The 27,220-nt window shown below is 37.8% G+C and overlaps 1 pseudogene; it reads right to left on the bottom strand.

The window, feature by feature from the left end:
- Positions 1–15,650, bottom strand: part of LOC150091331 (neuropeptide CCHamide-1 receptor pseudogene) — a 33,405-nt pseudogene extending 17,755 nt beyond the window's left edge.
- Positions 15,651–27,220: the final 11,570 nt, after the last annotated feature.

The raw sequence follows: 27,220 nt of genomic DNA, 5'->3' as shown, positions 1-27,220 counted from the left end.
CAGTAGTGCAGGGCGGCTTCAATTACAATCACCTAACGTAAATTAAATTTTAAAGGAGGCTTTAGAAAAGCTGAAAGAGAATCTAAGTATAGTTCTTTTTATTCGTGATGTCTTAATGCAATTTGTGTAAGTCACGATTAAGTGAAAGCACAATATCTCATCCTGTGAAGGTCGACAGATACATTCGCCATCTAGTGAATTGCAGTAGAAGGCTTAAACTGCCAACACAAATTACACTGTTTCAGAAACAGTTACGTTACTTGTCTGAAATAAGAATAAAAAATGTTTTATATTCAGGTTTTTCATCATCTGATGATGATGATGATAAGGCATGATTTTTACAGGATTACTCACTGCACATTTTCGAATCCACGTTAAATACTACAGTATTATTATAGTCTGATTTTTTTTAAAACTCTTCTATATAATTGTGCTGTAGGGTTAAATCGAAAAATATATATTTTTAAAGGAAAGCAAATCCAAGCTACACTTTAGCTGACAGTAAATTTTGCTTTCTTTTTAAGATATTTTTCAAATGTATTGAGAGAAGGACCGAAGCGGTTTTTCATAAAAAAAATAAATAAAAAAAATAACGCGAAATAATTAAACTAGTTAAATCATTCGAATTGTTATAAATCTTGTGCACAATAGGTATAAACAGATATTTTGCAAGTCGTAAATAAGCGACAAGGGGTATTATAAGTCGTCATTGAGAGATTAGTGTACCTATTATCTTGCAATCCCCGCTGTCTTCACACCCGCCGCTCAGAGAAAAAAAAAAAGAGAGAGAGAGAGAGACCAAATGTTTTGTTTGTTTCAGTGCCTCACGTCGATTGTTGTTCCGTTGCAGCACAAAATTTGTTTCGTTATTTATGTCAGGGATGTCGGAATTTTTTTAATAGTAAATTTTTTTTTTTGTTTAGAAATCGCGAAAATGATGGGTAAACGCAAAAGAGTTGCGTTTTCAGTTAAACAAAACTTGAAATTATTCAAAAGTTTGAAAACGGTGCATCTGTTAAATCTCTAAGGAATCATTATAATAAGGATGTATCAAAATGGCCAAACATTAACAAGTATCGCGCGAAATTCAAATTTGTCAATAATAATATAGTAGCAATATGTTATTAGTCATTCCCGAGTTACATAAAAGTCGACGAAGTAAGAAGGCCTGGAACATATCACTTACGTATGTCGGGGACGTTTGTATTTTTGGATTAACCGGGAAATCGATTATCCGGGATTTTTTTTTTTTTTTTTTTTACCATATATCCCGGAAACTTGAGAGTCTACTGTATTAGTTAACAGTTTACCATTCGTAAATTAAACTCTCACACAAACAGCTACTTAATAATTACTATGTTTCTGTATTTCACGTTGAATCCTATCATCAGGCTGTACTAAAGGTTGACAGCCAAATAATGTGGACAGAGGGTTTGTTCCCACTTTCATATTTTTTGATTGAGCTAAATGATAGAATTCAACGGAATCAAGAAGCGGAGCCAATTATTAAGTAGTTGTAATGGTGTGAATTTGAAGCTTACTAATGGAAAACTGTTACCATTTGTAAACAATAAAATTCACTTGCGATTAGTGCCATCCTTGCATGACGTTAGCGTTTTTTTTATTATTATTATTTATGTATTCACAGTCCACCTGAATAGATATTTGATTTTGACAATGGGCGTTCCACTGCATTATATTGAGTTGCCTTTGCATTAGCAGAGGCAACTCAATACAATGCAGTGTTTGAGCCTTCACCAGCGTCAGTGGTCACTGACGCTGGTGAAGGCTCAAAGTGGGAAATCGCTGATATAAGATTGAAACCTGATCGCCACATATAGTTCGTACATGTGGCGATCAGGTTTTGAGTATTTGCGAGGAAGAATGGGTTGGCTTCGAGATCTTTCCAACTTTGAACGTGGAATGATTGTGGAGCAAGACGTGCAGATGCCAGTATCTCAACAAGAGCCACCATGGTTAACTGCTCCTATTCTGTGATGTCAGGAGTCTACCATGAATGTCTTACCAGTGGTCGATCAACCAGTCCCCCAGTAGTTTACATTAATTCAGTAATAAATACTAAATAAAATACCTTTGAGTGATTGCATAGCATTATAGCGAAAAAAAAAAAAAAAAAAAATCTGGAGGTTATAGAACCAATATATAAAACAGCATCTGACAGGAATTATGGTTGGCTTTTTCCTTATGACTATAGTTCTCGCTCTCATTATCCGTCTACGTGAGTTCTATAAAGTTCATCTTGCTGCTCATTTCAGAAGTAAGCCCACCTTTTTATAATATAAACTATTGGTTGAGTTTCATGGCGCATTGGTAACTAAGGCCATAATGCACCTAATATAAACTGTAAGGGAATTATTTTCCTGTGTTGAACTTGCATATTACGCTCTTCATTGTTTCCATTTTTGTTACACTTCACATTTGATTTCTCTACTTATACAGAATTAAAGATGTTTACCAATAACCCCTTACTAGTCTGCATTATTTGAATCGAATAAACAGAACTGTGTTATTAATAAATATGTGCACCATAAGTAAAAGTTAACATTTATATTTTATTAAATCATTTTATTTTCAAATAAAAATTATTGGTATTAACAATTCTTAAAAACAGAAAGAAGAACTTAAAATGGCTTGGACTTGAAGGCTACAAAAATAGTTGCTCTCGATGCAGTACAAGAAAATTATCAGCTAATGGTCGGTAAGTTGTGGTATTACAGTGTAATTTGAATATAAAATTTCTTCAATTATTTTAATTTTAAGATCAGTTCGTTTTCTGTATTTTCCCTAATGAGAAATTATCGTGGTAGAAGACATTTAACCCGTTTATTTTATTAAAAAAACTCTTTCAGGCCTATCAGAACTGCTTTATAGTACACTAATTTTCAAGGCTTTAATCTGATTTTTTTTTTTTTTTGCATTTAGCCGTTCGTACTTAGCTGTTTGCCAGTTTTTCTTCACACTCTGGACAGTTTCATCCCAGAAGTTTGCTGCTCCCCTTTTTATATGCATAACGCACCTATTGCATTCACTAAGTCCGTCCATACGAGCGTAATAAGTCGACTCCAATGGGATGCATTTTCATAATGTTATGTTTCAGCTCTTTTAGAAATATTTGTCGAGCCATTCCAGATTTCATTAAAATACGACTAACAGAAATTCAGTAATTAGTATTTCTTCTTTTCATACATATCGATAGGTTCTCCATGTCTGTGGTAGCCGAAGCACTGGATATCATGTTTGTTGCCGTGAGCTGATTGGAGGAATGAATGGGCAATATGGCGGAAGCGCAGAAACGACGTGTTTTTAATTCACGCACAAAAGTCGTTTGATTTTTGCTGTTTTTTGTTATAAATCATGAATTATTACCATTTATTAACGCATTTAAAACGTAAGGTACTCGTACATTATCTTGTCCATAGCTATCGTTGCCAGCGCTGCATTATAAAGTGCGACTGCTTGACAAAAAAAAAAAAAAAAAAAAAGTTAACATTTAATAAAGAAAATGAAATTCAGAGGGAAAGTTCCTTTGAACGATTTCCATGCACTGTAGATTAACTGATGAGTTAATTTTAATGGTTAATGAGTTGTAAAGGTCTATTCTATTCAAATGTTAGAAATATTGCTACTAGTAAGCAATTTTTTAATTAAATTATTACACATATTATTAATTTATTGAATTGCCACCATTTAATAAAACTATGAAAAGATTTAAGTTATACAAACATATGGATCAAATATTCAAGGTAAGTTTTTGATATTCTTTGATTTCTCTTCTGCACCGTTATCGTACAATGAGGGAAAATTAACAGGAAACATTAAACTTCTTTTGATGGCCAACTTGAACAGTATGAAAGCTTTAATAAACTGCCTTTGTCAAACTTTATAAGAAATAGAAAAGCAAGTAAAGTGCAGAGTTAAAATGAAACTATTAACAAGAAGTCCATTTAACAACATCGCTAAAGTGATTAGAACTTTCTGAAACCATAAATCTGTTATAAAAAATGTTGTCTGTTAACGTCACGAGAGATGCTTCTGTTTTTCATTTTAACTGCTTATTTATTAGTCAGAGATAGATCGCAGGCCACCGTATAAACATTATTCTTTTTAAGTGGAGAAAAGATAAAAGAAACAAATTTCCTAAAGTGTTAAAGCATGAACCAAGAAAAAAAAAACACCTTGTAATTCAATATTAATTTATTTGTCTGGTTTTCTAAAATTGGTCAAGTGCTATTTCTTAGAACTTGTTCAATAATCTCAAAATTCAAACGGACTTCAGAATGAAACTTAGCATATGAGACGTGTTACTAGAGAGCCCCTTTCCGGTCACTCAGGAACAATTGTGTTAAATCTTTTTAAATAAACATTTTTCTTTAGCTAAGGACCTTTTCGTTTCTTCAGCTGTTCCTTGAAAACGGTTGTTGTTCTTTTTCTCTAGGCATATGTCGTTTTTCACAAGATATCGATGTTGTATGCCTGTTGTATCCGGCTGTGCGTTTTAATGGTGTCGTTTTGGTGGATGAGAGAGACAGATTGGATTTCTCCTTTTGGTAACTTAGAAATTTCTCTTGATCTGATCAGATTCGCCTAAGAACAACCTTCACAACAGGACATCAATACGTCCTAAATTTTTTGACCATTAAAATTTTACAAGTAGAGAGTGAAAACGCTTTGATCTGTCTGTTTTTAAAAGAATTAAGTGCATAAAAATGCTTTGATTTTTGTAGAAATTTATTACACTATATTTTAATTGTTTTAACTTTTTTATTGCCTGAATAGATCGCCTATGATTGTAATAAAACTAGCGGTTTCATTTTAAGAATAACACAAGTTATAACTAAGGTGTTAAATGAACAGAACAACGTAATGGATGTTTAATTGCGGATGATTTTTACTATGTGATAAAAAAAAGTAACTTATATTACGTGAATATGAAATTTATTTCATTTGTTGAGTAGAAAACAGCAATATTTAATCTTAGTGCTATTGTGACTCGTATTAATGCTCCAATTGAGTCATTTATTTGTGATATTGTACTTTGGTTGTACTTGTACTGTGCTTGTACTTGTGAGTGATTATTCGGTAACAAAACGATAAACTCTGGAACCTCTGCCCAACCCTCCAAAAAAGGATTCCAATAACTAGAGTCCGAAATATATATATATATATATATATATATATATTTTTTTTTTTTTTTTTTTTTTTTTTCTTGAATAGGTTAGTTATGTTAATTTAGTTTCAATTTTGTTCTAGGCTTTTTTAGGGCAGTTTATCTCCCTTAAACTGACTCTAACTTATAGCTCTATAAATTAGGGTCAGTTTAAGAGTGACTGCAGCCCTTGCCTCAGTTCCAATAGAGTCCCAAAAATTTACTTCTATATTCGAGTAAATATTGTTTTATATTATTTTTGAAAATTACAGAAACATAATAGAAAATTTAAAAAATAAAACAAGAAACATGTTTAAATAGAAAATATAATACAAAGTAAAATCTGGTGGTGCATATCAACGCCATATACACTGGTGTGCAAAACTTAATGACCAGTCAGGTTTTCACCTGTAGCTTCTCATAGGAGTGGCCTGGATATGGGAAAAGCATACTAAAAGAACCTCGTGAGGTACAGAAATGATGAAGGAAACAACAACGGAAACAAAACGGTACAGAGGACTTTATTCAAAAATGGCAACATAGCACTGGCTGCCATGATACAGATCATCAGTAGAAGATATGGCCACTCCTAATGTCGATGCAGGCTTTGCACCGCATGTCTATACTTAGAACAATTTTGTTGATAAGCTCTTGCGGTAACATCGTCCATTCCTCTGTCAGCGCCATCTTCAGCTGCTGAACATTTTTAGCCAGAGCCAGAATCGGCCATACTCATTTAACTTATCTGTTCCTCTTGTCAGGGAATGATCCTCCCCAGTGTAATCATTGCCGTACACTAATTACAGTTAAACACATACTTCTGGAATGTACTCTATATAACAATGCTCGGCTAGTGTCATTCAGTTCTCTGGCAAGCTTAAAGAAACCTTTGTCGCTTAGCTGTATCGTAGGCGAAAAATCAAATTTCACAGAATTTTTCTCCTTCCTAAAACGAATAGGACTGTATAGACGTTTCTAACCGCTTCTACATCAACCAACACAGGCAGTATGAACCATTTTACTAAGTGCAATATGGCCTAAGTAGCCATTGCACTTAAAACTCCATCAACAACAACTGAACATTTTCTGGTGGGTGTGGACGTGCCGCTAGGCGTTTCCTCAGAGGGGCCCATATGTGTTTGATGGGATTTATATCGACGAAACGGGAAGGCCAATCCCTACGAAAAATGTTCTCACTTTCCAAAGGCATATCAACAGCTGCAGTGCGATGAGGTGTGGCGTTATCATCCATAAACACGAATGAATTCGGGGCCAATGGCACCTCGGAACAGAGGCACATGGGGAAGGATTACCTCAGTCCAGTAGCGTTCACCGGTTACAGTACCGCCTTCCAGTATCTGGAATTGTCTACGTCCATCCAAGATAACGCCTCCCCAGACGAGAACACCTCGACCACCATATCGATCCCTTTCAGTGATGTTTGCAGGGTGATACCGTGTGCCAACCTTTCGCCAGATTAGCTGACGATCAGAATCGCTGCTGAGACTGAATCTACTCTCATCAGTAAAGAGTACCTTACCCCATTGCGCTGCTGTCCAGTCCTTGTGTTCGATGCACCACAGTAAACGGTGTCCGGGATCGCAAACCCGTTCCTATAGTAGGACCCTGAGCTGAATTTGCATGTTATCTCAGCGTGAATTTAAGTAAATTTAAATGAATTTAACTATATGTATTTAAAAAAAAAAAAAAAATGATACACTGTAATTTGCAAGCCGGTGGGTACAAGTTTTCTACGCCGTAAGACACCAAGAATGCAAAGTGTATCCTATTTACATATATACATGGCACTAAATATAACGATTTTATTGAAATTATATTGAAACGATAGGTTCAGAAAACAAATTTTTGAAATTAATTATGCTTATTGCTTTCCTGAAGTGATATTTCATGTAAGCGATAGGGAAATTATTATTAATCAACTTGCCGTACAACGCTGTTAAGCCTGTTGAACAATTTTTATTACTATTGCAGATATAAGCAATCCTTAAACATTGCGATAAAATTATATTAGCATGCACTGATTTTGATACATTAGATTTCCAATTTGTAAGGCTGACTACGTTAAAATTAAATGCATCTCTTTTATTATATACGTTTACGTCTATTTTATTATTATGGAATATTTCTATATGAAGATCCAAGTAATTTGCTATAGTATCGGAACTATTAGTTTTTTCCAATACAAGTTCTACTGGATATAATTTACTGTAATCCTGGACAAAATGTGGACAATTAAAAACACACATATCATCTACGTATCTGTATATAAGTAGGTTATCTTGAAATTCTCTTTCTGTATAATACAGATAAAGGTTTGCGATTATGCTTGATGCTGGACTTCCCATAGGGGTGCCAGTCACTTGTAAGTATAACGAAGTTCCGTCATATACATAATTATTAAAGATGCATAATTTTATTAGAGAATCCCAATAGGTTAAATCAGCCTTTATAGCATTTTTATTTTCTAAATATAGTTTCTGGAGGACGACTTTTAAATTATCAAGATTATTACTCGTAAATAGACTGTTAAAGTCAAATGTTTGTATTTGATGAATATTGTTATTTTTTATAGCATTTATAATCGGTAAGTTATTATAATAGTTTTATTTAAGTTATTTAATATAATTTTAAGTAACTTTTCTAACGTTTTTCCGGGAAATTTAGCATAACTATCTCTACATGATGTTATGAATCTAAAAGCAATGGGTGATTTATGAAATTTGGGTATGCAATATATAAATGGATATTTTAGGTTATTATACTTTAACTTTAATTTTTTATGCAATGCAATTAATTTTTTGATTATTATATTAGAGGAAGAGGTTATCTGTTTATATGTACGGCTAGACTGTAGTTCATTTTTTATAATATCTATATAATATGATTTACATATGATTGCATAATTGCAAGCAGCTTTGTCAACGGGAGTTATTATAAAATGTTCATGTATATCTTTGAGCTGCCTATTTATTAATTTGGTATTATATAGATTATCCTGTACGAATTTCAATTGATTATATTTGTTAGATATGATATTGTATAATCCGAGGACGTAGGAGAAACTATTTCTTATCTATACCACTATTTTTCGCCTTTGTGGAGTTCAGGTTCTATTTTTCCTACTCCTTTAGTTTTTCTTCTTACTATCTGCATGTTTCTCTTTGCGTTAATTTAATTATTTATTTATTTTTACCGTATCCATCACATAGGGGGCACCACTTATTATTTTGACGACTATTACATTACGTCCTAGATACGGTCAAATGTAGTATGTATTATATATTTAATCTTATTTTAATCATTAAATTACGTTCTCTGTCGGGTCAACGATGATTAATATATGCTTACATTTATATTTTACTTATATTTCTTACCTTTGATTCTAATATTTCAAAAAATTTTTTCTTAATTAATTATCTTCATTCGATTTATTTATATTCGATTTATATTGGGCCTATACTGGTTTATATTTGGTTTAGATTTAAATTACATAGCATATATTGATCATCACAGAAACAGAGAACTTCTTGTCGTTTTTTTGTCTTCATTCTGGGTGGTTGGCCCCAGTTGAAGTCATCTAGATTGTCGGTAAAAAGCGATAATAATAATTTTTTTTTTTTTTTTTTGCGTTTTCTTAAGTCCCTGATGGTATTCTTATTATTGGATTGATTTACTTTTTCTAATAATATTCTATAGACATTATGGGTGTATTGCATGATTGCTTGCAACTGCATTAACCCATAAATATTAGTTATTGTCTTTTAACTTTCTTTCCTTTTATCACTAATATAACTATATATATATATATATATATATATATATATATATATATATATCTTTATTGTATACAAACGTGGTATATATAATAGACCTTCTACAGCAATAATGGCAGGGGTTTTACATTGGCTGGTGGACAATAGCCTTGAGGAGACGAGGCCCAATCGAAGTTCGGGCTCATCCCCCCCCCCCCACAGAGCCAACAATGAAATAGAATCAGTGTCTGATTATTTACAGGATATTATGCTTTTGACAGTATATACAATGAATTAATAAAGATATTCATATTTACCTTTATATTATGTTTATATTCATAAAGATATGCTTGACTTTATTTACAACACATTCATAGAGACATCGTGCTTTGAACATTGTTTACAGTATATTGAGCATTATTATGCTACCCTTATTAATGTGCACTTTGCCTGGCCAAGGTCAGGCTCTTAAGGATCTCTCTTCGGTACCTCCAGTCCTTCGCAAACCTACAGCGGTCGCCGTCAATTGAATGGATTGTGAGAAGAAAGCGGTCACTGAGCGTTAGTCTGTTATAGTGAGCTGTGAGCATGGGAACTGACCTCAGTCTGGGTAGAGGGATCCTCCAGCTGCACAGTTCCCAGATGCTTGGCTCCGAGACCATTCCGGTTATCATCTTGACAGTGAGAACAAGGCGTTTTTCAAATACAAGGTCTGGAAGTCGGGCAAAATTAAGTGACATCGCCATCGCAGTTGTCCTTTGCTAGGGTGGACGACGATGTTTTTTTGTGAGCCAACGAAGGAGTCAGTATTCGGCGGAGTACACGCACTTGATGTTGGTAGGGGACGCGCACCCCCAAATTTCCGAGGCATATAATACGACGGAGTATACTGAGGTGTATAAGGTACCGACGCGTCACATCCAGATCCCTAACGTGGAGCAGTTGTTTTGTGGTCCAGCGCATTTGACAGAATTTTGCTGTGAGCTTGTCAATATGGGGGGGGGGGGGGTTGAAGCTCAAGTTTATAGTCGAAAACGACTCCCAAGTCTATATGCATCTTGACCACCGGGAAGGGAATGCCGCCTAGAGAAGCTTGAATTTCAGTGGATTGGCGCTTCAGAGAAAAGACAATTTGGGCTGATTTGGCAGGGTTAATGAGGAGGCCAAATTGATGGAGATTTGATTCTAGTTCGTTCCAGCAATTAACCACCCGCTGGCTAAAGGCAAATTTCCGCACATCTATTCTACATCTGTCTTTTCTTAATTTGAATTTATGCCCCCTAAGTCGTGTACCTTTTCACTGATCTTTTTATTGATGTTTGAGAGATTTTGGCGGGGTTAATCTGGGTATATATCTTAATATCATCGGTATATCAGAGTATGTCTTCTCTCTGTTGCACAAACGGAAGAATAACTGCAGTGAATAATGCTCCGGAGAGGACTCCGCCTTGGGGAACTCCCGCAGTGATTTTTCTCCAGATTGTGTGTTGATCCGCTTTAAGAAGAATGGTTCTATCAGAGAGCAGGGCTGTGATGAACCACAACATGTCACCTTTTATGTAGAAGTAGTTTTCTAGGAGGTGAACAAGTGAGGGGATACTGATGGAGTCGAAGGAGTTCGATGTAGGTGACGGCAAGCTCTGCTTTAGATTATGGTTGGTTATGGATGTTAAATTGGTGACTGTGGATCTTCCTGGAATGGCATAGTGAATCTGTGTGGGTTTGTGAGGCATGATTTGATGGGTGATGGTGGAAAGTAATGTAGTAGTAGTGGCATGTGATGCAAGAAAGCATGTGCATGAGCTTATGCAGCATCAGCCAAAAAAAAAAAAAAATCACACCATTCCCTCCAAATGCCTGTCCAGTTCCTCCTTAAACTTATTCAACCTATCAACTTCCACAACGACAGATGGAAGTTCGTTCCAGCAATTAACCACCCGCTGGCTAAAGGCAAATTTCCGCACATCTATTCTACATCTGTCTTTTCTTAATTTGAATTTATGCCCCCTAAGGTTCGTAATCTGAACAAGTGGAAGGATCCCATCAGAATTCAGCGTGCTCAACCCATTCAAGGCCTTATACACCTCAATCAGATCACCGCGCAGGTGCCTAGTCTCCAGCCACTGCAATTTGCAGAACTTAAGCCTCTTTGGTAAGAGGATCCCTTCATTCCCCTCACCAATCTTGTTGCCCTTCTCTGTACACGCTCAAGTAAATCTACATCCCTCCTAAAATGAGGACCTGTACGCAGTGCTCAAGGCGTGGCCTGACCATTGCCTTATACAGAGGGATAATCACTTCCTTTTCCCTGCTAGCAAAATTCCTATATATCGTTGACAAAACCCCATGACCTGCCCTGACAGCCTGTCTGCATTGCTCAGAAAACTTCATATCTGCCTGCACAATTACTCCCAGGTATTTTTCATTTTCTACCACCTTAAGTGTAGTACCACACAGTTGGTACGTTTCTCTGGGGTTACTTCTATCCATATGCAGTACTTTGCATTTGTCTTCTCCATGAGCTTCAAGAGGCTTAAACAATGAGAGATTGGCCTGAACTGTTTAATGAGGGTTGCAGATTGGCATTTAGGGTGTGGCCTCACAGTATATCTGTTCCAGAGGGGGGAAAGTAGTGCTGCGTTAAGACATGGTTAAAAATTAATAGTAGAGGATCGATGATAAACGCGCTAAGACATTTGATCATGAATTTTGGCACAAGATCGGGCCCTGCAGTTGCTGTGGGCGGCAATCCATTTATAGCAGTTATAAGCTGCTTCCTGGTGATGTGAACGGTGGCGAGCATATCAGTAGGGTCGTTGTTGATGGGTAAGTTGCCTAGGTGCATCGGGACCACAGTATTTGAGAACCGTGCAATATGGTCCATGTGTGCTGAGAGTTAAAAAACGATTTGCCTTTTGGGTTGCATTTAAATGCTTTTTAATTGCAAATGATTTCTGGCGGTTGAAAACTGCCCGGCCTCTGGAGAATGCAATACGATCTTGTACAGCGCCTGATTTTTTCCATCTTTTGTGCAGATTTTGTTTTTCTTGAAAGCCGTTGTTCAATGCTGGTGTTCACCAAGCTCTCGAACGGGGAGTGATGCAGACAGTCTTTGTAGCATCTCCAAAAGACCTGCTACCAATATCCATCAGTTGTTCTTTACTCAAAATTTTTGAAAAAGTAATTCAGCCAACAATTGCCCAGCATTGCTTTGCACACAGGCCCCAGTACCTGCATACCGTTCTACAAAGGAGATCGACAACTACCAATCTTCTGGATACCCTCTTCAGAATTCAGCGCACCCTTAACAACAAATCACAGATTGATATCATATTCCTCGACATAAAATCGGCTTATGACAGAATACACCTCCCAGCTCTTTACCATTCGGAAACACTACTTCGGCCTGGCAGATACCTTACTTCAAATTTTGAAGTCTATTTTACTTCTTAGACATCTGTTTGTGACCCACAATGACTTTCAAGTAACTATTGACGTCTCAAGAGGCATTCCACAAGGAAGTGTACTGTCAGCTGTCCTGTTTGCAGCAGTTTTGGAACCTTTCCTTGCTCAGAATCCGAACTTTGTCTCTTATGCCGACGATCTGAAGTTCTACGTGAGCTCAGATCATAGTCATCAGATTCATCATATCAACGAACAAGCTTCTAGGCAGATATTAAGCTTGGAAAGTTATCTTGCCACAATTGGGCTGCATCTGAGCTCTTCCAAATCAGCGCAACTGACGATAACCAAGAAGAAAGTCAAAAATGATATCCAAATCTTTGTTAGTGGGGAACCGGTGCAAAAGGTGACCTCTCATACTGATCTTGGCCTCACCTGGGACGTTGGGCTCACATTTCAGCCTCACTTTGCCAGGATGAGGCAGAAGACGTACGCTGCTCTTTGGGCAGTGCGTCAAGAGCTCGTTGGTGTGCATCAGCCAGCGCTGCTTGTTTGGAACATCCTGAGGTGTATTACGCCGATTCCTCTCTATGCTTCAGTAATTTGGTCATCTGCCCCTGCCTCATACCTTCAGAAGTATCTCAGTTTAGAGTACTGGTTGCTTAGATGGATGAACAGGGTGGTGAGCCACCTCCTAACTATCTCCAGATCTATCCTACAAGCAAATCTGGGCGCCACTCTCTGGAGACATATCATCATGACAAAAAATGTCTTCACACTTGCACGGCTTATAACGAGGCGAATTGATGCTCCATCGGTATCCACATTAATCTCTGACCCGAGGAGGGCAAGAGGGGAGCACCCCGACTCCTGTCTCCCTCTACGCCTTACTCTGTCAAACACTGATTCCCTGAGGAACATGTTTCCAGCCAATTGTCTTCGGATCTTCAATAAATTTAGGGTCCACCCTGATAGGTTCTGTGAAGACAAGCCCTACAGGAAGGAAATCCTCAAGAACTGCTACCAGATTATGAACTAATAATACTCACCTACTCCTGGACATGACTGACTGTTTTTTTTTATATATTTTGTATATTACTGTTTATTTTGTATATTTTTGTATGTTTAATCCTGTAAATATCTCGGGTCGAGCACGCATGTACTCTTGTCTATTGTACATGTGTTCCTCGCACCTTAGTCTGTAAATATTCACATCCTTCTGGTACAGAGCCGGCCCAGGGTGACTCAAGGTTTCTTGGGAAATAAACTGATTTAATAATAATAACTTGCAATGATTCGAATCCATCTGGTCATGAGGTCCATAGATAGCTCGAGGTCACAATTATTGAGAACCTCCCAAGGTATCGGGGATGCAGCTTCGAGACATCGTGGTGGATCAATGAATTTGGGTGCTGTGATGTCTTTTCTTTTTTTGGGCCTTGGACATCAAAGTTAGGTGCAGGAGTATGGCAATGGGTTCGTGATCAGATTGAAATAGGTTTTGAGGACCGTCTTCGAGGTCGCCTGGTGCTGAAGAGAAGATCCAAGAGATTAGATCCTCTTGTGGTATTACAATTAAGTAGACTAATACCCCATGAATCCATACTGCTAATGAGTTTCGTACTAAGATGTGTGAGAGTAGGTGGAAGATTGAAATCTCCACAAATAATGTGCTTAGCTGAGGCGTGGAGGTGATTTACCAGCCAGTGGATCACATATTCAATAATGTCACTGTTTGGGCCTGGTGGAATGTATACTGTTGCTATGTCTATCTGGATGGCATTGAGCTTGAGAGATACCATAGCAACTTCAAATGCAAGGGATTAGGTTACCACAGGATGTGCCAATGAGAAGATAGTGGTATTATAGAATATTGCGACTCCCCCCCCCCCCTCTACGATCCTCTCTAGAGGAACAGAGCATCTGGTACCCAGCCTGAGGAGCACACGCAAGGGAGTCCCGCCCATTTCCAAGCCATGTTTCGGCAATGCAGAGAATATCAAAGGTTTTAGAGAGGAGAAGCTGTTCGATAATGTCTAGCTTGTTACAAATACTCCTTGCATTTTGATAGATAATTCGAATAGTGGTAGCCATAGTAACCGGAGTTCGTATAGGTGGCAAGCCCCTTTTTAGGGTTCGCACTGGTCTACTGTGCATTGTGATGTGTACAGGGATATCCTTCACGGGTCTGGAGCCCTGGGGATTGTCATTATCTGCTGAGAGTTGGATTGAATGATATGTGGACAGTTTGTTTCCTATGGTAAATTTGTTCTCAGTGAAGTTATCTGATTTTTCATGCGTTTTGTTGGCCTGGGACCTTGGCAGCTTTAATTGCTATTGCGTTTGATGTTGATGTCCGTGGTTTACTGCAGTTCTTGGCTTCTGATCTAGGAAGGGTTTGACGGTCCAGTACGAAGCTCATCTTCTATCTAGGTTGGATACCTGGTTCTTCTCTGTCACACATCAGTATTTATCCCATGTACTTCTGCAAATATGGCCTTAATGCTGTCTGGTTTAGTAGTCGGTTCCAGTTGAGATATAAAGATTCGACCACGAGTCTGGACTGCTGTGATGTTGTACGAATTAGAACGGATTTTCTTCGAGGAAAGTTCTGTGGCATCTCTATTGCCCTGTAGTCTTCCATGTTCTATTTTCTGATATGTTGAATATGGCATCCGGGTTTCTTTTGAGTGAACATGTTGATCGGTGAGAGATGCCAGGGAGTAGAGGCTGCCTATAAGCCCTGTTGGTGGGATATTTTGGTTATTCTCAGCATCTTTTTTGCTGGTGACTACTTCCGCAAATGTGGGTCTTGATGTACCCCTTCCAGTATGGATTGTCTCCTTTAACCTTTTAGGTTTAGTAGTATTTTGGGTCGGTATTGTAGAGAGGGCTAGCTGAGAGGTCTTTGAGTGGCTACCCCCGGTGTTGCTAGATGCAGGTTTGGGAGAGTTACCGTCATTGAGCCCTGCATCTCTGCTATTAAACTGATTCTTTTCTCCTTGTGTTATGGCTGTCATTGGGCTAAGGGTGACAGGCATATGAGCCATTGCATTATACATAAATTGGAGAATATAATTCCTTTCAACGTTGGAATCATGTATCAATTCTGCTTCTTGTGGTTTGTTTTCCGAGATTCCCTGAGCTACATTGAGTGCGGCGTTGTTGGATATACTGTTTTCATTGGGCATAAATAAGGTTGCTAGTTGACGCACTTCATTGGTTAGGAGACCTATTTCTTGTTTTTCCGAGATTCCCTGAGCTAGATTGAGTGCGGCGTTGTTGGATATACTGTTTTCATTGGGCATAAATAAGGTTGCTAGTTGACGCACTTCATTGGTTAGGAGACCTATTTCTTGTTTCGTGTACAGAAGTACACGAAGCTGCCGGTTCTCTTCAGATAAATTCTGCAGTTTGTATGGAGAACAATTTCATGTGTTCTGTACAGATGCCATGAATGTTTTTCAGGAACCTATTTTGCTCATCATTAAGGTGGGCACTTTCTAATTGGCTTTCTTTCCTGCATTCCACAGGATTTTCATGTGTCGTGATGATTGGTTTTTGACTGCAGACCTCTGAGTCCATTTCACACTCCGGGTTATCCGCTACCGAGTCAGTTTGAATTGCAGCGTGAGTCTGACTAAAGTTTGTTTGGACGTTTGTTTGTTTATTTTCGACCTCCGTGTCATCCTAGATATCCACATATTCCGTTGCATTTGTCATTTTTTCTTTACAGAATGGGCAAATGTACTTTTGATGTCGCTGCTTGCTGAACCGCTTTATATCGCATTTGGTACAGGCCGCGCAGTTAAATTGCCGACATGACGTACATTGGATTACTGCTTCCTGATCTGCTTTACAATGGAAGCACGTGAGAGGGCCTGTAGAAATCTGATTCTGCCATACTTTCTGTCTTTAGGTTGAAATTTTTCCTACTAATTACTTTTCTGCGAAGAATTAAAACCGCTTGTATTTTAGGTGTTCTTTTGACGATAGTTTGCCTGTTGGGGTTGTACTCCATGATAAATTCCAAAATTAAAATAATTCCAAGTAATCTAGGGTTACAGGATGATGCCCAGTCCCCGACCCCCGGGAGGGCTTAATTGGGATCTGAGTACAGTGCAGGACTTTTTTTCTCCCCCCCCTCTCCCCGTTTTGTGCCAGTTTTTATCAACATTCCTCTTTTGGTCCTTCATGTGCCACTTAAAAGATTTGCATAAAACATTATTTTTTATAATGCTTATTTATGATTGTCTCTAGTAATGGTTATTAAGTTGAATTAAAAGTTTCATATTTAATCAATACCAAAAATAGCCGACCGGGCTAGCCGGGTAGGTAAAGTGCCTGCCTAGCAATCCAAAGGTCGCGGGTTCGATATCACGATGTGCCGAACCAACCGGTTGGTTGGATATCCCGGCCACGATACACGAAGGAAGCAAGAAAAAACTGGTTCCCTCGTGTATTGATCACATCATACGAAATAAATATAAAAAATTTTGGGTAAAAAGTTCGGCGAAGTTCAAAAATTATACACAGCGCCATTGATGGCATTTCACATCATTTACAAGACATGTGGATTCAAAAATATTGGTATTTCGTTTTACTATTTTTTTTAAAGATAACAAATATTTGAAAAAAAAAAAAATAAATAAACAAATAGCATAAATATTGGTATTAACAGTCCCAAAACGTGCACTCATAACCGTAAGTGTATTGCACGGAAGAAATTGGAGTAACCTGTGTGTGTGGGGGGGGGATACACAGACACACCGCCTGAGATCCTAACAACCTTGAATGAAGAGGATTTTATAAATTCTTTCTTTCTTTAATTCGTTGACAGGAATCGAACCCAGACCTCTCAAACGAGTCACAGATGAAGCTGTATAGTGCCGACTAGGTTGCCGCGGAGGGAAGTGGTGGATCTGATTGAGGTGTAGGTCCTAAAAGAGATGAGCAAAATGAACAAGGGCAGCATATATGTTCTTGTTTATACTTCGGCACGACCACCAGGCCAGTGGAGTTTACAATAAATCAATTACTACAAATATTAATTTGTAGTAATTGATTTATTGAACCTTGGTCCACTCAAAAGCGTGTGCTGCTGCACTCGTGCTCCTGACCACTATCTTCTCGCTTGCTCCTCTCTGAAAAAGACAAGATTCAAAGAACTCTTCGTTTGTCTCTTTTAGTAATTTTGGGCTTGGTCTTTTAATTGTTTAAATTTTGCTATTCCATTTTTAACATCATGTCGTTATCAGCATTCATTGCTTTCAGTTGTATATTTTTACGATTATACATTTCGTACCACGGAACGACTGCATAGTAGTTTCAACAGAAAATCTATTTTTATTTTTTTGGCATTTAAATTTTCTTACTTTTAAAGGTTAGAAAACTTTCCTACATTAAAGAAATAACATTTCTAATTATTTCCATTAAATTGTCGGCCTTTATAAATAATTTAATCATAATATTAAAGTGAATCTAATACAGCTGTTTATTGTAGCCTTTTATAACCACCTAAGTTCAGTGAGAAACTTCCTTCTGGAATCTCCGAAACTAAGTGTACATGAGTAATGTTTATAGATAACTACTAACTTCGTAGATAATTCCTCTGTTATGAATAAGGTCGTTTAAGAAATAAATGCGCGCGGGATTTGCCCTTTAAGGGAAAAAAAAAAGGATTTTATTAGATCGTTTCTGTTTTTTGTGACACTAATGCATTAAATGCAGAACAGAATAGCAGAGTTTTTGCGATTTGGAACTGGACCTATAATTAAAAAGATAAATTGTGATAAATGTATCTTCGAGGGACGCGGATTATATTTTATGATGTTATCATTACTAATACTTAGTGTAAAGAGGAAGCATGGCTTGTTCATGTAAGGTACACAAGCGCAGGACAAAAGTTGTCTTTATACAGTTGGGGTTAATTGCATGTGGTCCACACTATTTTTGAGACACTTCATTTCCCATACAGGATTATGTTCTGTATGGGAAATGAAGCACGTTTCCTCCCTTTATAAATGCAGTATTTTTAACGCAGTAAGTGGCACCATCGGAGGGTATTATTAAAAACGCTGGTCGGCATCAATTTCCTCCCTGAAATAATTTCAACAGATTCTCGTAGGAAATACATATGATCAAAAACTCAGACATGTGCTTAAAAAGTTCTCATCACCCTCGCTTTTCAAATATCGTAAGGTAATGATCGAAAACCAAGACCGGTAGATGGTTTAATCATTTTTTTCATCCATTTTATCTATTTATTTATTTTTATAGAACATTCGGGAGCTTTGTACAACATTCTAAAATGATCTGGAACGTTCTAGAACATTGTTACGTGGGGAAGAAAGGTCAGGATGTTTCTGTAATGTTCTAGAACTTTTGACGAAGTTCTGTTGTTGTTATTTGGTTTTTAGGAGCATTAGCAACTAAGGCCATATTGCTCCGGGATATGCGGTGGTCATTCCCTTGACCTTTCCACATCCTCCGTATTTGGTGGTGACGGGCTCGAACCCCGGTCTAATCAAGAAGCGTGTGCTACGCATTGCTGCTCCTTCCCACCTGGCTACGGAGGCGCCCATGACGAAGTTCTCTAGAAACATTGTGAGCTTTCTAGAAACTTCTCTACCGGGGTATATATATGAGTGGGTTCCGCACTAAGCAAGCATTTTTGTATTTCAAAAAGTGTTGTGTTTCAAAGAGCGAGAGTGATGAACAAGTGTTTTATTAATGTTTGTAAACTAGTTGTGTTCATAAGCGTAAATAGTGAAGTGCGTTTAAATTACAAATAAAAATCTACAATTTGTTAATTGTGTTCATATGTGAGCGTACCTCAACCGTGCATGAAATATGTCGCGTTGCCGAAATAAGCCTGATAGCTTTAGCAACATTTGCTCAGAAGTGATATTAAGATCACAGTGGAAGCCACTGTTACAACTTTTGGGAAAAGCCTATGAATTCTATTTGGAAGTAAGGTCGGAGATGAAGATAAAGAAGTCTATGAACTCTATTTGGACGTGAGATCAAGATAAAGTATGGGCTGCAAAGATTTCCCGTAGCTTATGTTCAAATATATTAATAGGCTGGCTTAGAGGGAGTCATAAATCGATGCCTTTTGCTGTTCCGGTGATATGGCGGGAACCTCGAAACCACATAGACGATTGTTACTTTTGCATGACCAATATTTCTGTTTTTTCTGGGAAATCATAAAGTAAAGTATCCCAAGCATAAAGTGGAGAATCCCAACACACCTTCTGCTCTAAGGCCGGTTCCTCACGATGACACAATGCCAGTGCCAAAGCCACCAGAAACTTATGAACTTGAATGTGATTCAGGATCGAAGCAGTCTTCAGAATGAGTACAGATCCAGAGTTTTCAACTCTTGATACTGCAAGCCGCATCTAATCACTCAGGCAGAATTGAACGATTTGGTCAGAGATTTGGACTCCTCCGAAACCAAGGATCAATTACTCCATGGATGGTGCTTTGGTTTATTGTAACAATCTCCAGATATTATTGAAATAGTTATATCTGGAGCACGGCCCCGAGCAGTGGAGGCTTTCATTGATTCATCCAATGTCAGTTTGAAAGCAGTTTTATTCCATAATGGAAATAAGTATAAATAAATAAATCTTTATTGTGAAGTAGAGTTACAGCACAATATCCCATCACGGCGCCGAGCGCCAGGGGTTCACATATAGCAGTTAGGGAAAAGATAAGTAAGGCGTACAAATACACAAGGCTACAGAATACAGCGAACACATAAAAGGCTACAAAATACCGATCACAAATGCAAAAGAAATACAGATACAGCATAAAAATAGAGTTAGACACAAATATAGAAATAATAAATACAACTTGGCAATATATCAGGGTTTAAGGGCTTTGATAAAGTTGTGCCTATCCTTCTTGTTACTTACTATGCTGTCGATGTCTGCGTCCACACGGTTGAGGGCAGCGAGCATCTGCTTGGGAAGAAATCTCTCAGTGAGTACAAGCCTGTTGTGGTGAGCCACGAGTGCTGGTACCGACCTTAGGCTTGGCTGTGGAATCCTCCAAGAGCAAGCGTTCCAAATATTTGGAGATGATATCTGGCTTGTGATGAGTTTGGCTGTGAAGACCAGCCTCTTTTCCACGATCAGGAACTTCATCCTCGGGATGTCGAGTGCTTGTGCCATCATGGTGGTTGTGGTAGCGGGAGGTAGACGAAGCTTGTTATAATGGGCCCATTTCAGTAGCCAGTATTCAGCGGTGTACACCCGCTTGAGGTTTGTATGTGTAGCGGAGGCCCATATTTCTGCACCATACAGAATGGCGGCGTAGACGGTGGAGGTGATGAACCTTTTAACAGTGACAGGATGTCGGACGTGTAGCAGCTGCTGCTGCTTTGAGATCCACCGTAGACTAGAGAATTTGGTACTGATTTTGTCGATCTGGTTGACAAAGGACATCTTTTGGTCAAACAGAACGCCAAGGTCTATGTGCGAGGTACGTTTGGTATTCGTACCCCTGCGAGTGAAACGTTGAGTACTGTCGGCATGGATTTAAGGGAGAATATAACCTGAGCAGACTTCAGTGGGTTGATTTTTAGATTGAAGTTTGCCAGGTACAATTCTAGATCCTTAAGTTGGGAATTGATCCTGTTGCTGAGCTGAACGGGGTTGTCGCCAGGGTTAATTTGAGTCAGCAGTTTGAGGTCATCGGCATAGCACAGGAGACCATTTGTTGAGGCAATAATGGGCACGATGATAGCTGTGAACAGGACACCGGATAGGACCCCCCCCCCATGGTATGCATCTATACCATTAGATGCCGACCGGGCTAGCCGGCTGGGTAAAGTGCCTGCCTGGCAACCCAACGGTCGCGGGTTCGATTCCCGCCTCGGGCTTGGATCAAAGTAGTGCAAAAAGGTACAGAGGTGCATTATGGCCAAAGAAGCCTATGCGCCAACAACTACAAAAAATAATAATAATAAATAATAAATAAATAAAATACCATTAGCCCATGCAGTTCACGTGAAGAACCTACAGCTTCTTCTGCAAAAAATATGCTATCGGAATACAAATGGAATATCTGTGCTGACCTAAAAGTGGTAGCTTTGATTACTGGTTTGCAAGGTGGATATACTGAATACTGTTGCTTTTTATGCGAGTGGGACAGCCGATTGTTATTTGTTATTTTGGTTTTTAGGAGCATTAGCAACTAAGGCCATATTGCTCCGGGATATACGGTGGTCATTCCTTGACCTTTCCGCATCCTCTGTATTTGGTGGTGACGGGCTCGAACCCCGGTATAATTGAGAAGCGTGTGCTACGCACTGCTGCTCCTTCCCACCTGGCTACGGAGGCGCCCTGTGGGACAGACGAGCGACGGAATGCCACTACAGGGTTAAAAAAAAGTGTGCGCCGAGCACGCATAGCAGAAGTTAAGTGAAACCTCTTTAGGTGAACATTTATCACTTGACCGTATGATTGCCGCAGGTGGGAGCCTCGGAGATATGAGACGTTCCGTTACCAAATCTAGTTTCGGAAAGTGCTGTGGCATCGGATGATGTTTAAAACCATTTGACTTCGATAGAGCCAGGACAGCTGTTACAGGCCGACATTTGACTTACAACCTCATTTGGAAATGCTATAATCTTTACATCGTTCTTGAACCAAAGCCGATCACACAATGAACAGACTGAGCCGAAATCGTTATCCAGAAATGTACGTTAAACTGTGCGTGGAAGCCTCGGCGTTTCTTAAAATCCTGTTGCTGCTTCTGCTGTGTAATACGCCCGCTACGTGTTGAACGATTTGATGGAGTACTTCTGGCAGTCGGCTTTGGCTTTTTCGCGGTTTATGACTGGGCTTCGAGGACTCTTATAGTTTTCATTTGCAGTATCAACTTTCATGACTCCTTCTTCCAAATTCACTTCTAACATTTCTGGGGAATTGTAAGGCTCTGAAGATGTGGATAACCTTCTCTGGTTTCTTTGTTTAACTCCAGTGCACGTTGTAATTTCTCCCGCTGTCGAAATAGCTTAGATCTCTCTTTTGTACTCAATGGAGGTGGTTTCGGTGGTCGCATCACACGTGTGTATGTGCCTTACAGCGCTCACTATTAGTCTTCGATATGTTGAGTTGAATTATAAATTCCTTTCCGTCGAAATGTTTTATTAAATTCGGTGGAGAATGACGAAATAAATAGCATGACGCAATCGGCAGGGGGGTATTGAAGAGTCATGCGTGGTACGGAGTGATACAATGGTGGGGATAAATCATTTCGTGTTGCATTTTCTTGGCGATTTTTATGAATCCACGGACGCATTGCACGTGTACGTGCTCTATACGCCTTACAACGCTCACTACAGTGAACCCCTGTTTTACGTTTGGTTACTGTACGATCAAATCACTTTACAATCCATAACAAAATATCGTTCACTATACGATATGTAGTAAGCGGTGGTCATTGTGATCACGTTTGCGAATTGAATTTTAATTCTATTAATGGCGATTTTAATAAGCAAAAATAGGAGGAATATTATCCACAGGCTATAAAAGTAAAGATATAAAGCACAGATTTCGCACTTTATTACCTTACGAATTAACAAAATTAAATGATACGTGAAAATCGTAAGAATATTTTCCACGGGTTAACAAAAAGGGGGGGGGGGAGAACGGAAGGCAATTACTCCGGGTATTTCCGAGTGGTCGTCCTCCCAATAACTAACTGAGCCAAACGCTGCTTAACTTCGGCGAGCGCACGAGAACCGGGAGAATTTAACCTAGTATGATATTTGGCTCCTCAGAGTGCCTGTAATGCATGTACTTATGGCTACTGTCGCATTTTCGTTGTTTCCTCCCCCCCCCAGTCACGAAGGCAAGTTACTCCCATCTGAAAACTTACTAAAAAAGTTTCACTTCAAAAAATGGCCAGACCGTTCAGAAACAACACCAGGCCAGAAAAATGTAGCACATCCTCCTTTGGTGGATAAGTCAAAAATCTATTTACCCCATTGCACATCAAGTTCAAGTTTGATAAAAAAAAAAAAAAAAAAAAAAAAGTAATCGTGAAAAGGATTTTTCCTCTTTGAGGCCTGGATTCAGTGAAGCCAAGATAAAAGAGGGAATTTTTGTGGGTCCTCAAATCAAACTGCTATTCCAAGATGAAGAATCCACTAAAAAATTAAATGCTAAGAAATAAGCTCCTGGAAGGCATTCGAAAACGTCTACCGGAACATTTTAGGCAATGAGAAATCACAAAATTACAGTGAAATTGTGAATGAGCTAATTTTAGCGTACAGAGAGTTGGAATGGAACACTTCGTTAAAGCTTCGGAAACTTTACTACATTCCCGTTTAGACTTTTTACTTGGACACTTGGAAGCGGTCTCCGATGAACACGGCGAAAGGTTTCACCAAGATATTTCTCAAATGGAGAAAGGATACCAGGGAAAATGGAGTTAAAATACAGTATGTTGGCAGACTACTGTTGTAATCTTTTTTGGGAGACACCAATGGACGATTATGAAAGATAAAAAACGACAAAATAAGTGTTTTGTTTTACCAGATAAACATTTTTGTAAATAGAATAAGGTTAATAGATACATTGTTCAATATTTGTTGCTGTATGTAATATTTTCTTAAAATATATTAAGTTTTTTTTTTTTTTACTAGAAACTTAGTTTTTACGTTTAATCCCTTTTCTCTTAAGATTGGTGGGCGTTATAGCAATATGGTTGCCATATTTGAATTCAGCAACGTCAAATCTAGAAGAACCATCTTGAATTTTAACAGGGAGCGTTTTTTTTTTTTATTTATTATTATTATTTTTTTTTTTGCCGCCAGTATTATTACCCCTGAGAATTTTGTAACTTAACAGGTAATAATTTTGTGGGTTTTAAAAGTAGTTATATCATCAGCATATTATATATTATGACCGAGATTAGTAATATGTTCATGATTATTAGTATTGACCACAGAGAAACCAGAGGCCTCTCCTGCATGAGAAAACTTATTTCATAATACCAGTAATAATTATTATTTAAATGATTTTGAATTCTCTGGCTAACAGAAAACTTCTACGATCTGTAATTCTTCAGTCTTAGTTTGAATTTATACACCCCCCCCCCGTTTTTATCGTCATTTAATACCGTGAAAATTTCATATTCATTCCTTTTAATATCTCCTCCATCGTCACTACAATGTTAACCCAAATAAATACAATTTTGATATACCGTATTTCCCCATGTATAAGACCACCTTTTTTCGAAAAATTTGGGTTAAAAAAACTGGGTGTGTCTTATACAGTGGTTGTAGATTTTTTTTACTTACATTTCCCGCTTTTTTGCGCTTGTTGTCTTTGCGCTCATTGTTTCGCACTTGTTACCGGTATATTAGGTTACGTTTTGCCACGTTCCGCCCAGAAATGGCTCAGAAAAGATTTTCGTACAGTGTTGAATTCAAGTTATGAGGATTTGTATAAATTTTATGATGAACAAAACTTGAGTTCAATAACTTTATGTAATACATTTTTTTTCCAAAAATGTATTACATAAAGTTATTTATGTAAAAAAATAACATCGATTAAAATGTGAATAATTATTCTGTTCAACAAAAATCAACTGCTGGGGTTTGCACCTGCTGCAAAATATAAGTTCATTATAAAAAAAATGAATAAAATAAAGCGTGTGTACCCTGTACGCATGAAGTATGTTTTATGTGAAAACATCATTGGCTTGGAAGAGGTTAGCGAAATCAATTTGTAGAAGAATAGTATGATTGTGACATAGAGACTACATGGGCACAATCATAAGGAAGCATAATCGCAATAATACAAATATTTGACCGTCACATTCCAATAGAGCTTTTTGCTGTAAATCATGAATTATTAACGGTTTTCATTAATGAAATGCTCTGCGCACATTAACTACCTTTTTTTTTTTTTCCCCGACTATAGTTCTGGTATCCCATATATTTCATAATTCTTTGTGGCATTTTTATTTATGTAGGAAGTACAATTATTTTACGGCATTGTGTGAACCAAAACAAAGATGAATTAAAGGGATGCATTTATATCCACACATTAAAAAATTAATGTAATTGTAAGATTTTTCACCTTCATATACTGTACATTACATCTTACACTGGATAGTTTCTTTCAAGACTACTTTTAGGCTCGAATCAGACTTTCCACATTCTTGTTATTAGTTGTGATTTGATCGCCTGAAAAGAACTGAAAGATTGCTTCTTTAAATCCTTTGTTTCAGCACTCTTTGTGGGGATCGAAGTTTTATGAAAAATTGGAAATCAAGTGGCAGAATGGGCAAGTTTTGCGTTCCCACAGTATCATCTGGACGCTGATAAGCGGCGGTCGGTTCTGTACTTAAATGATATTCACACGGATTTCGAAACGTCGTCAAAATTCGCCTCTAAATGTTTGGGTTATTGGAACGTTTTCTTTGAAGTTTTCTTTTCAGCTTGTTTCAGTATAGTCGATCATTTTTTTACTTAAAAGTTTACCTGGAGTCCATGTTGTTTAATCTCTTATAGTGATATCGCTGTTCTGTTCTAACCTAAAAGTGCATAGTTATTAAGTATTTTTTTTAAATTATGGTGTGTTATTTCTTTTTATATCATCACGGTCCTTTAATTACGTGAAACATGTTTTTCATCATGTTTCATTACAGAATTTGTGTCCAACACATTTTAAGTCGATTTTTATTTTATCAGGAATTCACTTCGTGTTGTCTTCTCACTTTTCAAGTAAGTTTTTTAAAATTAATTAATCTTGAGTTGCGCAGATTATGGAAAGCGCAAGGTAACATCTTTTTCAGATATAAACTGTGCTAGAAACATCACTACTGTTTATAATTAGTTTTCTTTATTTTTCTTCTTTTAGCTGTTTTTGTGTTTTAGGGTTCATAACGACATCAGCAAGGGATACGTTATTTTTAGATGCAAGTTAATTTATCAGGCAGTGCGAATATGAGTAGTTTCCGTTTGGCACAGCCCCCCCCCTTTCCCCCCAGAAAAACAGGTACATCAGCTGTAGCATAAGTGTAGTAGGAACAAATAGTTGCATCAGTGAATTTTTATTTAAACAAATGAGGAGGTTCCGTGCAAAAGGCAATATGTCCATTTTTTTTTTAATTGGAGATGACAGTTGATCTGTGATCATAAAGGCAGTGGCTTTCGTTTTATTCAAACAGATTCGATCAAAAAGCAACAGAACCCATATTACCCGCCTGTTAAATTAGATGGTTTGGTGCAAATAGTAATATGTCCAGATTTCAGCAAAGCAAAGAGTAATACGTCCTTCCCACCAGTGAATAGCCGTTTAGTGAGTTATGTGATCTCCCTCCTCCAATAGAGTACAGTTTTCTTGTTTTGTAGGTTGTGTATGTGGGGAAAGTGTTGTTCATGATTGTAATTTGTAATATTATTGTTTATGTTTGCAGTGATGGAAGAAGGGAGTGTTAGGGTTGGAGACTACAAGCAAGGGATTCGTAAAAGGAATGAGTCAAAGCGGGATAAACAGAAAAAAACATTGCCACAGTGCTCCTGGCATGAAACTCTTTCATCGCTGTTTACATAACACAAAAACGTTGATGTGTAGGAAAATTACTCCAAGAGCTGTTGTACGCATAAGGAAAAAAAAACTTTACGATGTACCTGACAAGATTATACAAGCAACATTGTTGCAAATTTCATGAGAGTTGAAAATGTGAAGAGACAAGAGACCTAGGCCTAACAGCAAGTAAGTAAGCCTAATGCTTTTTCAGTTAAATACGTTCTTTCAACAGAAGATAAAATAAACAGTATGCAAGAAATTTTTCATGCACGTTATAGGCATGAAAACTAAACACCTTTCTACAATAGATAAAAAGGTTC

Source organism: Mastigoproctus giganteus, chromosome 1 (genome assembly GCF_048544385.1).
Source record: "Mastigoproctus giganteus isolate SK-2022 chromosome 1, ASM4854438v1, whole genome shotgun sequence".
Taxonomy (NCBI): domain Eukaryota; kingdom Metazoa; phylum Arthropoda; class Arachnida; order Uropygi; family Thelyphonidae; genus Mastigoproctus; species Mastigoproctus giganteus.
Note: the sequence above shows the minus strand (reverse complement) of the source record. Positions and strands in the feature narration are given on the sequence as shown.